Below are 13,446 nucleotides of genomic sequence, written 5' to 3'. Positions count from 1 at the left end.
AAGGTTCTTTCATGTTTCACAACTTTAAACTCTTCTGGCTGCCCTTGTCTGCTTTTGTCAACCTGTCCTGAGTCAAAGATAGAACCTGGCCTGTTTGTGTGTCCTTGTGTGTCGGTCCGTCTCCACCAAAGACATGTCCGTGATTAGAAATAGGTGAGTGAGCACTTCTTTTAGTTGCATCCCTACTGACTGGCTGTTGTCCTATTTATTATTGTTAGCCAACAACATCACTCTAGCATTTCCCCTTGGTGACAGTAAACTGCTGTTTCTGGCGACCTTGCTGTGCACCCAGCCAGGTTGCAGTTTATAGTCTGGTCTTGTGTTGATGTGTGTGTTTGTGTGTCTGTGAAGAGGAGGCATTGAGCCTAAGGTATATTTGTGCATGTGAAGAGAAGACTAAATATGGAGGATGACTGCACAGCAGTGATGCAGCAAAGCATCACAAAAACTGATGTTATTCTGTTAAAAAATATTGAATTCTCTTCCCGAGGAATAATGATGATATTGGAGAACTCTTACACACACAACCTACATACAGAAAGGAGCTGTGCTATCTGTGCAACAGTATAATGTCTCAAAATTCCCAAACTTGGCACAATCTTTCACAGAGATGATAAATGATGGTGTCATTTCCTTATTTACTTGAAACTACCTCTAAAGTACGTCTTTCATTGCCTTGCTGCTAAAACAAATTTTCAGCGGCCTTCAATGATTACTGAAGTCATTTTCCTGCACATGTGTGGCAGTCTTGGGTGTAGTCCATTCCTGGTGAGCCCTGCAGTGTGTGTATGGTTGGCTGTGCAACAGTGATTTGTAGCCTGGCATACAAGCCGCACTTATCATCTGAGGACTAAATGAATAGATTGGGGAGAAAACAAAAGGCGGCAAATATTGAATGGTCTCTTGTGCTCACTTGTTTCAGACAGCTGCTCCAGTCTGGATGCGCTTTCCCGCGTTTCACCCAAGACTTTGTCACTTTCGCAAGAAAAGAAATTTGTCCTTAATTATGTCATTTCACCTGCTCCGTGAGAAGCTGCAAGAGCGCACTACTCTGTAAGAAGACCCATCGTGCTGTGTTGGACCTCACAAGAAAAGACAATCAGCGGGACAAAAAAAAAAAAGATTTATCTGAAACTGCCTGGTCTGCTGCCCCGCAGCCTCTTTCAGGGTTTTCCGTTGCGCTGGTTGAGCTCCTGAGCATTAAGGAGTGTAACATATTGTATAGGGCAGAAAATAAATAAAGATCTAATAGTTCCCATGCAACTGGAGCAGACTAGTAGGTAGGTCAGCGAAGTGAATATCTTTGGAGTCATTGCTTCTTTTCGTCCAGGATCGAGCGCTTCATCTCACTGCCTGTATAGTCTATGTATATAATTGCATTGCATGTGTCGTGCATATCTGCAGGCGGCACACCTCGCTCTACACATACTATTTGATCGATTGGCAACAGAGCCAGAAGACAAAAGAAATCACACTCTTACAATGGCTCACCCACAGAAAGGTATTTGTCTCGTGCGGCCCCTTTCTTCTCGTTCATCTTTTATTCAAAAGTGCTGAGCAGGAAGAAAAGAATTGGACAATCCAGTCAGAGTGACGAGAGGGGGTTGAACATAATGTGTGTGTGTGTGTGTGTGTGTGTGTGTGTGTGGTGGGAGGGGATAGCGCTGAAGACGGATTTGCAAACTCACCCTTTTTTTCACTCTTCTTCTATCAGCAAGGGGGCCCTCTAATCATGACTTTAGTGGTGTTTACTAATGTTTCATTCATTAAGCATCAGCAGCCACAGGAGACACATCATCCATCTGCCAAACAGGAGGATATTATCATCTTAAATCATCTCACAGACTACCTGTATGGTTGACTGTTGCAGGCCAAGGGAGGCGAGCCCCCATTCGCCCCCCTGGGGGGGCGGCAGGCTGTCACTCCAGTCTTATTCCTCCATATTTCTCCTCCCTCTTTTTGCATCATTTATTTTTGTACATCCACTGTGCTTATAAAAACACAAAGCAAACAGAGCGCCTGTTGGATAAAGAATAACTTTGGAACTTGACTTTTGTGACTGCGTAATGTTTTCCACAGAAAGACTTTCTGAGAAGACTTATTTCACGTGGAGTATTCCCTGTCTGAACATCAGGGCTGACAGTTGTCCTTGCAGTGCCGGTATGCTTTGTCTCTGAATCTGCCCTCTAGCAAACACACACACACACACACACACACTTTGTCTTTCTCTCCATCTCCACTCCATTCTCTCATCCTCCCTCTCTTTCTTTCTTTCCTCTATTCATCTCTGCCTCGCCACCGCCCCCCTCCCCTTCAGTTTTTGCTGCTCACCACAGCAATTATTACCCCACCTCGCTTCACAGTGACCTCTGAGATGATTAAGTGAGATTACCTGTACAGTACTTGTGGCGAGAAGCATGCTGTGAGACAGTTTGTCCCTGTGTGTGTGTGTGTGTGTGAGATACAGTAGTTATAGTCGTCTTTAGCCATAGGGCAGGTGAGCCCTGCAGTGTCTGTATGGTTGGCTGGCTGCTTACAGCAGTCTATGTAACAGTGATTTGTAGCCTGGCATTCAAGTCGCACTTATCATCTGAGGACTGAATGAATAGATTGGAGAGAAAACAAATGTAGCAAAAATCCAATAGTCGCTTGTGCTCAATTGTTTCAGACAGCTTAAAGAGTTTGGGTGTACTTTCCCACACTTCATCTGAGTTTTTGTCAATTTTGTAAAAAGTAAACTTAGTCATAAAAGTTGTCATTTTACTTGCTCCATGAAAAGCCCCATGCAAAGAAATAAGCAGTAAACCCTGAAGAACAGTAGGGTATGTACAAAAAGTGTCCTCACAGATCCCAATTTAAGGGCCCCTGCCTGTACTTGGGCAGTTGTTGGTTCCCCACTTTCATTACAATATGCGTCTCATTAGGTGTCCGTTGCTCAGCACCACCTCCGGGTGGAACTTACACTAATGAGAACACTACATCTAATGAACATCCTCCTCCCTCTGTCCTTAATTACAGCGCCGTGCCTCTCCCCGAGCTGAGAGTTATAGCAAAAAAAAAAAAAAAAAAAAAAAGCCAGCTGAAACACAAGAGTCACAAACCTCCTCGTCCCCGAAAGCCGAAACAGCAGCCGCTTGTCCACATCCGCTGCTCTGTCGCGACATGTTTGGAGGGTGTAGCATGGAGACTGTGTGCGCGCGTCATTGCGTAAGGAAAGCGGGTGTTTGTTCATTACACGGTGAGCTGTGCTATTATTTGATATTAGATGAAACAAGCTGTTGGCTGCTGGGTAGATTGGTGATTAAACATGCAGTTACAAGACCATGCCTGACACACAGTGCGTCAGTGGATTACACAGTTTAACAAGAAATATACCCCACTCATATACTTGCTATTTACATACTGGTGTAACCATTATAGAAGTGCCCCCTTTGGATGTACAGTGAACAAAGCTGTCTTTGAAAAAGTGCTTTTACAGTTTTCTCAGAAACATGGTGTGGTAACCAAAATGAGAAACGTGATTATCGTGGGCTTGCAAGGACGCAACGTTTTGTTTGTCAAATTAGAAAAAAAAAAAACAAACAAAAACAAAGGGACAACCGACAATAAACATGTTAAAGCAAATGAATAGTGGCTCCGATGTGAAGGGGAGGTAGACTCAGAACAATATCGGATGATGGTTAATCATTTCAATTTTAACTTGATTTCCTTGTCTTCCAAAGTGGAACATCGGAATGCAATATGCGTGCATACCACAGTTCTATACTTAGACGCAATGCAGTAAATTGTGATTCATGTCTGTTCATATCTGCAGAGGCCTTGAAAGGATGAATTGCAGCTAAACCTCATTATTAGGCATAAATGAATGAACAGAGGTTGTTGTCCAGTCCGGGCATTAGCTCTGACCAAAGTAAGGTGGCCTAATTGGTCATTTTGAGCATCTTAAGATCTCCAGCGCTGTTGGGAGCCGACATGCTTTCAGGCCTACATTTCCCATGAACACCTTGGGCGGTTGCGTGGAGATTCACAACAGTTTCTCAAAGATTAACCCATGGTCATGGCTCCTGGCTTCTCCTCCCTCTCAGCCCCAGCGAGGATGCAAGGCCATTAATTAGGGCAAAGGGGAGATACGAGCATGCCTCAAACTTTTGGACCCATTTTTATTTTCCTCCTTCTCTTCTTCCTCTCTGGGGATGTTCTCTCATGGCTGAATTAAGCTGGGCCGCGTTCAGCCGGCCATGTACAGTTAAATCCTTCCTGTGTCTTCATATCCCCGTCCGTTTATTCATTTGGTTTGTGGGCATAAACCAGCCTAGGTTATTAAAGCATCCTCTTATTCCTCCTTCTATCCTTGACTTCACTCCTCTTTCCTCTTTCTCTCTATCTTCCTTTATTCCCTCTTCTTCTCTGTGTCTCCGATACCAAGGGCGCCCACAGCTTATAATAAAAGCCACAGGAATTAAATTAGAAATTAATTTGGATAATTTGTCTCCAACGAGCAGCCTCCTCCTGCCGTTCCTGCCAGAAATATGTTAATATATCATATTAAGTAATTTCTGGGCCCAGATACACATGCTTATGGAGGGAGAGTATGCATGCGTGTGTGTGTGGGAGTGAGAGCCAAAGAGAGAGAGAGAGCGCTCATCGATGCTGGATCTCTAATTAGTCAGGGTGGCTCTCTGGGCATGCTCAGTGCAGCCCCTGCAAGCGCTGCTGCCACGTGGAGCACCTCGGAAGCAGAAACGACAAGCTGAATATTACAGAGGGCTGCGGGGGTGTGTGTGTGTGTGTGTGTGTGCGTGTGTGTGTGAAAGATGAGTCACTTTTCCAAAAAAACAAAAGGACCCTTTGATGGGTTGGTTGATTTTTCTTCCTGCTCGCCTCCTTGCACACTCAGCACTCGGTCACTTTACCTGATTACCTGATCACTTTTGACAGGTCCCATCATTTGGATTGAAATCACAAATATCAATGCGGAGGCCATTCTTTTTCTTATTAAATGTTAAAAACTGACTATATCATTAAAAGGCAGCATTGTCCCCAGTGATAATTTTCATTATGAAGTTGCTATTAGATGACGCTAATAAGCTTCTGAGAAACTTCTAAAATGTGCACTTATATGGGCCTCATCTGTAAAAAGTTCTTTCAAGAAGCCGACCCCAATTAAAGAATAATATCTTTAACTATGAAGAAACGAATTTTTCAAGAAGCAAACAAAACGCAAGACCTATTATATAAATTGCTGAAGCAAACTTGCAACTAAACAGCTCCCTATTTATGACGCAGCTGAGAGGAATTATCATTTATCTGGAGTCGTAGCTCTGGTCACCTGAAGAAGTTTAACATTCATTGTTTTTGCTCAAAGACCAAAGCTAGGTCAGAGAGCCTAACATGAGCAGGTGCCAATGTTCAAGGGGATGAAGATATGAAGGCAAAACCTTGAAACAAAAGTCCAGTGTTTCGAAATTAAACAGGAAGTGAAATGCCTATTAGCAGGAAAGAGAGGAAGAACCTGCTTTTCAGCTGCTCAGCGTGCCATTTGGTGCTGAGCAGGCAGTGTGCTCTCACCACTCGGGAGCCTTTTGACTGAAAATCTGCAAACCGCTGCTGAAAACGAGTGGCTAGCTTGAACCGAAAACATTGCTGCTTGTCAAAGAGGGGACAGTTTTTCCTAAAATTCTCAAAAAGCATTGGAAGATGTTCCTCCACAGCGCTATACTAAAAACTGTTTTTGTATTGTGTTTTTTTTGTTCTGGTAATTAGAAAAGCGAGTCACCTCAGTCCGCACGATCTGTGTCTTTGCATAGACTGGCTCAGCGTCTCAGCTCAGGTGTTCGGCCGGTCCAGCACGTGTGCACGTTTCAGGCAAAAGCACGCTCCGGTGAATTGAATCATTCCCCTCACAATGCGGAGAGAATAAATACAGATGAATATGAAACGCTTTGGTATTGCTGCACACGCTGGGAATTGAATGGGGAGAGAAATGTCATGGCAGCAAATGGGGGTGGAGTTTGCTGGGTGGAACTGGCGTGTGTGTCTGTGTGCAAATATAAGTGACTAGAACCTGAGATCAACTTCACATTAAGAAGTGCCCTGTGGGTAGTTTAACGATGAGAGAGCGAGGCTGGCTGGGAAGAAATATGCATCGCACAGGCAGAGATAGTGCTAAGGTGATAGACGCACACATCACGCTGTGCGTTTTGACCAAGCACTGTTTAATCTGTTATGGATTTTCATGCCCTTTCTCTCTCTCTCTCTCTCTCTGTATTTCTCACCCTCCACGCTTGACACTATTTATGGGAGTCTCCTCAGGTGTAGCAACTTGTCATGCCTCATGGCCCGTGATTAAACAAACGGGTTTCAGGTTTCGAAGCCAAATCTACCTCCTCCGTGCAGAGGTGAACTGTCATCTCGCATGTTTTAGATATCAAATGAGTTTACAGGGTCTCCTGCAGGAGTGTGCCCCCTCCTCTGTCCCCACAGCTTTGCACTTATTCAAATGTTTTTCAGAGACATGCAGAGGACTTAAAGGGCAAGAAACATCCCCATTCCAAATGTCTTCAATCTCTCAATTTGTGGGAAGACAAATTGTAGAGATTTTTTTTTTTTTTTATTGTATTGTATTTATTGTTTTTATTTTATTGTTATTAATCACAACCAGACATAAACAACAGGCGATTGGGCCACTGTGGCTCAACAGCACAACAAAACAAAACGACAGCGCATATAATGCATTTCGCAAATGTTTAATTAGACTGTATTAATTAATGTCTTTACTCTTCCCTTTCTTTCCCCTCTCCTTTTTCTTTCTTTCTCCAATTCCCTCTTTTTTTTTTGTGATAGATCTGTAGCATGACCCCCAGTTAATTGAAACCCAGGAGACTCTTCGTGCATAAAATCAGATTTATCTATCCATAAAAAGATTTTGTTAAAAATAGTCCAAATCCAGTGGCTCACAACTACAAGCCTGCAGCTACCGAGGCGAGCCTGGCTCCAACCCCTTTCGCCCTCTCGCACTCGTCACGGTGAAACAAGTGCTGCCTACTGCTAACTAGCTGGGGACCCATTAATTAATTGTAGGAAAACACAGACATTATGTCTGTGGGGCACATTTTTCCCCCAAAAGAAATTTCTTTCTTTTGGGGGAAAAAGGAAGACTGGGTGTGTGTGTGTGTTGTCCCTCATCCGCTGCTCCTCTAAACTATCTCGAACGTCCCCCAGACTATAATAAGAGGAAAGTAATGATGGGCCATAGTGATAATGAAAAACCATGCATCAAACAAAACACGCTGATTCTAGGAGACAGGTCGAACGGATATCTAGCAAAGTGGCAGAGAGGCCAGGACGGGGAAATTGATATGTCACCGGTAAACGGAATTTGTTTGTAGGTAAATATTTAAAGTTTTTCTAAACGATAACGCTGTAGGCACTCAACCAAATGACAAGGTAGCAGCGATTTGGCTCGCGGGATTAGGCTACATTCGGCATTGAAATTCAAGACACACTAACACAATAAGAAGCTCAGCAGTTATGGCGTTTTGAAAATCGTGTTTTCCTGGCCGCGTGCTCGGCTGTTTGGGATCGATGGTGACCCGTGTCCAAATACCCCCAGATTTATAGCGCCGTGGTCTCCCCTTTTATTGTCCCCCATGGCGAAACTGGTGTTGTCTGGATCAGTGCCAGAGATATTGGTGCCTCCATGCTCTCTTCAGTTTTTGGGGAGGAGGGGAGGGGTCAGAAGCTGGGTACCTAATTAAAGTGGACTGGGATTTCCAGCCAATGCATACGAGAAGTAAGGATGGCCTGCCTAGGGGACCTATTATGGATGCCACACCCTAAGGACAAGAGCCACATATGGGCCTCCCGTTCTGAAGGGTTTCCTTATTAATTCACTATCATTAGGCATATACTTCCACATGCCTCCCATGCAGACCCTGATACTGTGTGAAATGGGAGCACAACTGCAGCCATGACGCCGATGTGCTGTCTGTGTGTGGGTGCACGCGCGCACTTATGCATTTATTTGTGCGTGTCTTTGTTTGGCTACAAAGTGATACATGATGCGGCTGTGTCGTCCCTCCAATCAGTGCTCCTGGGCTCTCCCCTCGCTCCTTCTACAGGAAATTAATAGGTGGCTGCCAGTGATGCGTTAAATTGCTTTGCGTTGGGCATTGCAGACAACTGGATTATTTATTCTTTATAATCTCCATACTAGAACAACTGCTTGCTGCCTTGCTATTGTTTTTAAATGAGATATTGTTTCCCAGCGCAGCATTTAAACAACTGTATGTAACTGTTCCAAAGCATTGCGCGGCTGGAGCTTTGGCGTTCTATTCTCTTCTGAAATATGCATTAAAACAAAAACATATTGTAAAATGAAGGATTAGGGTTTAGTGAATCACTGAGACATCAGGTGACTCTTATAGCAATCACATTTAATTTTTTTTTCTATCAATAATAAATGTGTTGAGTCGTGTGAATTCATTAGCTGTACATTAATGTTACTTCTCAGCATGACTAAGTAGCATCTGGGGATCGAACTGACCAAATAGGCAATTTTTCTTAGTTTCAATTTATGGACGTGAAAAACACACTTTCACTCACACTATTTCTTTACTTGCACTGACTTTTTGAGCTTTTTTAACATCACCAAATCAAAGAAGTTACATATTGCAAAAAAACTCCAGACTCACATTTATCACTACATAATTTTTTCTGTTACAGTTGACAGCTACAACGTCCTTAATTCTAGAATAATTCCGGAAACATTATACTGCTGCCAAGATCAGACACTGTAAGGGTCGCACTGGAGAAAAGACTCAAATTCCTTTTGCAAAAATACAAAGGAGGAGTTGAAATAATTGGGGTCTTTTTGGGGTTGTGTTTTCTTTTTGTGAATTTGTTGTTCATTGGAAATTAATCATTCATGGCATGAATCATTAAACAAGTGCCAGGTTCTCAGTGATGGGGAGTTTCTGTGCTTCTTTGTATTTCAAATGTTGACTCACATAAAACAAAAATCTGAAGATGTTACGTGGGGTTTTGGCTGTGGTCACAATTTACTTTTTTTTTTTTAAACACCAAAGTGTAAAAAAAAAAAAAAAAAACCCCAAAAAAACCAACCAACCAAAAAAAAAAAAAAATCAACAGATTAATCAACAATAGAGCCCTCATCTGCAGGTCCTAACTTAGCACCTACAACGTGGAAGGAATACTGACTCCCTTTATTACTTTCAATGGCAAATTATGATTCTTTTTTTTTTCCTCAAATTAGAAATTGTGAGATCATTTGTCTCTCTTTGTATAACAATATTGGTATCATGACCCAAACATAATAAACTTGAAATGTGTGCTGCTTTATTGCTTTGCATTGCGGAAGCATTACTAATTCACACCCTTGTTATCATTTGAACATGCAGCATGTCAGCTGACATACTCTGACATTTCTTTTATTGTGTTTTTCGCGGAGCCCATGCTGCTGTGCTCCTCTCTGTTTGCAGTGAAGAAGGCCTGCTGTTTCACTTTGCAGCAGAGATTTCCTCTCCCCCACTGGACCGTTGTCAGTGGGAATCTCCTTCAAGCCCCTGCTGCTGCCTGGCCTAGTATTGCCTCGTGCTGCCTCTGCACATATGCATGTCATGTGATGTCAGCGCCAAGGTGGGCTCTGATGTTATACGGCCTGATGGTAGCATATTCCCTGCTGATAGCGATGATTGCCACGCTCAGGTATAGCTCTGAATGTGTGTGTGCGCCCTCTGAACCCAGCCTTCACGTTATGGGTCTGTGCCCGAGCTGACTGTTAGCCCTCTGCACCTACGTGGGTCTGCAGTGAGGATTTAACATGGCAGCTGCAAGTTTATGAGACCGTCGAGCCTCCTCCCCTGTTCTCTATGCTCTATTTCACCTGGTTCTCTATTCTCTTGCCCCCATTTCCTACACTAACCCTCCTACTTTTCCATGTGGCTGAGCATGGAATAGAAGGGGGTGACTCACATACTGTGGCTGGTGCACAGAGGATCACTGCTCCACAGCTCTGTTTTGCATCCCTCAGTTCAATTTAAACAAACGCCTCGTGGGGAGGGATGCAAAATGGGAAGATCAAGTGCCAGATCCATTTCTTTCTCCATTTCCGATATTACAAAAATCCACCACAGACATCTTCAACTTGTTCATCTCATCCTTGACTTTTACAGTCTGAAAAAAAAGGAAAAAAGAATAATAAGATAGAATCAGTAAAGATACAAGAAATCTTTCAAAACTTATTCAGATAAGGCCTTACATGAGTTAGCTGTGATTTAGTATGACATTTAGTAGATTTTCCTCGAGCACACGGCACAGACTGAACAGCTCCCATGGGAATCTCCTCTCATGGTGCACAGTTAACATTCTGCATTTGTCCAGCACTCTGTAATTTATTGGATCTCATCTGTCCAGGCTTTGATTTATATATTGATTTGAAAAATAAATAAAAGTGATAGGAACCTGCATTGGGGTGTAATGATGGACTGTGTCGACATGCAGGAGTAGGTAGATATGAAACATTGGAAGGAAATTAGATATTATGCCCTCAAGACAACTGCAGCCAGGAGCACATTCATTATTGGCTGGATATTTATTATTAAGAATTTCTCTTCATGAGTGACACCATTTTGGTAGCTCGAGCTGGGAATATTTCTTCTCTGCTCCAGCTACCAAAATGGTGTGTGTCGGTGCAGCATTTGTATGCATCTGCATGTGTGTGTACAAATGTTTTGGTGCTGTGTCGTCAACCTCAATGCAAGACCGTTTAGTTTATCATGTGTTGCTTACAAACACGCTGCACACACAGACCACATGTGCAAAGACGGACGCATACTGCTCTGCAAGCTGCTTCTGTGAATTTGAAAAAAATACATCTAATGTGGGTAACATGCAAAAAGCCCTGATCTTGGTTAGACAGTACGCTAAACGCACCCTCCGACTCCATACGTCAAACTGACAGAAGGAAGAAAGAGAATTCCTTGCCAGGACTTCCAGCACTGCTCTGCACCAGTTTTAATCACAGCACAGTGAATTTCAAACAGCAGTACGTATAGAGAAGGGCCGCTGTCCAACCCTCCAGAATTTTTATTTCATTTTTTCCCTCCCACCTCTCCGCTCTAATCCACTTCAATTATGTTTCGTCCCATTTCTCCTGATCACTTTACAGCTCAACAGCACCTGTGCTAATTGTAGTGGCAATGATTGCTGATATGTTTTGCATCCTTAAAGGAGTTTTAGAGGGGGACGACAGATAAACATCTAGCCCCGGGGCTTTTGGGAAGCGTGGCTCAGCCTAGCAGATGGCCATCATATTATATGAGGAGAGCTTCTCGCAGAGGATGGGTTATGGGTGGGTTGGGTGTAATGAGACTGAGGTAGGAGGAGGAGGAGGAGGAGGAGGAGGTGGGGAGTGGGACTGATGTGGAAAGAGAAGGAAGGAAAGGAAGAGGAGATGGACTGAAGGAGGGGGTGAGGGGATTAAGGAGGGGAGGAAAAAGAAGGCATCCATGTTTTTTGATTGTTGTAATATTTTGAATGCATGCTAATGTTAATGCATTTTGTTCCAGCAAATACAATATGAGATAATACAGTGAATGAATCTCTACTCATTCCATTTAATCATACAAACCTGTGTAAGCCTGAGAGAACTGAAGGCATGACACCATGTCCTGGTTCGACTAACTAGCTTTTGTGAGTCAATGTAAAGTCTTTTCCAGCATTTTTTCCTCGGCGCTCTCAAGAAAAAGCAAAGCCTGTTCTACATCAGTTGCCATATAAATTCTAAAGTTTGGTGAGTTTTCATTAAAACTTCTGCAATATCGGCTGTCTCAAAATTTGTAGTGTTTTTGCTTTTGCTGTCATTGACAGAGAGCTGGCTGCCTAGCCCACAAACATCTAAGGCTTCTGGGAGCTGCTTCATGTTAGAGGCTACTAATAGACATAGTTAAATAAAAGTTTTTGTTCCTCTTAAACATTTTGCTAAATCTTAAAGACATTAAGGCTTAATCAAAATCACACATTTAACAGTAAAACACAAATTGTCCTGTTGCTCTTTGAATAATGATAACATGATGGTATCTAAGTTTACCCATAGTTGATTATGCTTCTTATTATCTTGCTATTTGGGGTTGGACCACTTATGTGAAGTGGATGACATAATTCATTATGATCCATTTGCTGTGACTTTTAGCTTAATGCACTTTATGTCACACAGTATACTCATTCATAGATACCGTGCACATTTTATCATTCCAGAGCCCATATACTAAAACGCCTAAAGCAATTTATGATTAAGGAGAGAAATGTTTGTCTAAGACAATAAAAACAGCTGACTTCAGTGGACGGTAAACGCTCATCCGGCTTTGAAAAATGGCCAAAATCCACACCATTCTAACAGGGGTCAGCCTGCTTTGTTAGGTGGGCTCTCCTGGTGCTAAAAGACAAATGATGTACTTTGCCTTGGGTCAACTGGGCTTTCCCATCTCATTATGACCTTTCAAGGAGCTGGAAGAGAACGGCTGTTCCCATAGCAATGGGGCATTACTGCTCTTTGCACATCAAAGGTGCATAAAATGACAAACGAATGTTTTAGGAGAACAACGTGAGCTCAGCCTATAATTGACTCTCTCTCCCACGTTCATCAATCATGGAAAAACTGCAGTTAATGGAGGCGCTGTATGTTATAATGCTCGTGCGAAACCAAGAACACATTACATCCAAAGTCTCATTCTGTCTTCACTTGAGTTACATGCATCCAATCTGTGCAAAAGAAACTTAGCAGTTCTGAGTGTTCATGTGTGCGTGTCTATACAGATGTACCGCCAAAGGTTCCCTGGAGGAAAGAGGATCTCTGTCAGTTTGTCATCAGCCACAAGCTGCCAAATTTGATGAAATACCAAATTACTAATTGGGCCAGCATTAGGTTTCCCGCTTAGAAGAAAGACTGTAATATCTGGGCCTCTATTAGGATCACTGAGAGCGTCACACTCAGCTGCCTCCTGCTGAGCTGGCAAGTCTCTGTCATTTCACACCATGCTATGGCACTGAGACATATACACACAATTATCATTATCAAGGACAAAACACCTCCACTAAAACATCCCCCCATGTATTCCTCTGCTCTCTAAATACTTCCTCATTCAGTATTTTAGTGTTGGACGCGTCTTGATGGAATAGCACACCTCTATAGTGAAAATTAATTCCTTACCCGCACATCTCCGTCGGGTGTCAAACTGCAAGGTCAGCAGATGGAGCATCAGCACCACATTCCAGTTCCAGGTCATTTCAGAAGGGCAAACTCTCAGTCTAAGGTGAAAAAGCAGTGTCTCTCATCCCTTGGCAACCCTGCACCTTAGAACAATAGTTCATATACACACATACATAAATACAATTTATATGTGTGTATATATATATATATATATATAG

The sequence above is a fragment of the Echeneis naucrates genome, chromosome 20 (genome assembly GCF_900963305.1).
Source record: "Echeneis naucrates chromosome 20, fEcheNa1.1, whole genome shotgun sequence".
Taxonomy (NCBI): domain Eukaryota; kingdom Metazoa; phylum Chordata; class Actinopteri; order Carangiformes; family Echeneidae; genus Echeneis; species Echeneis naucrates.
Note: the sequence above shows the minus strand (reverse complement) of the source record.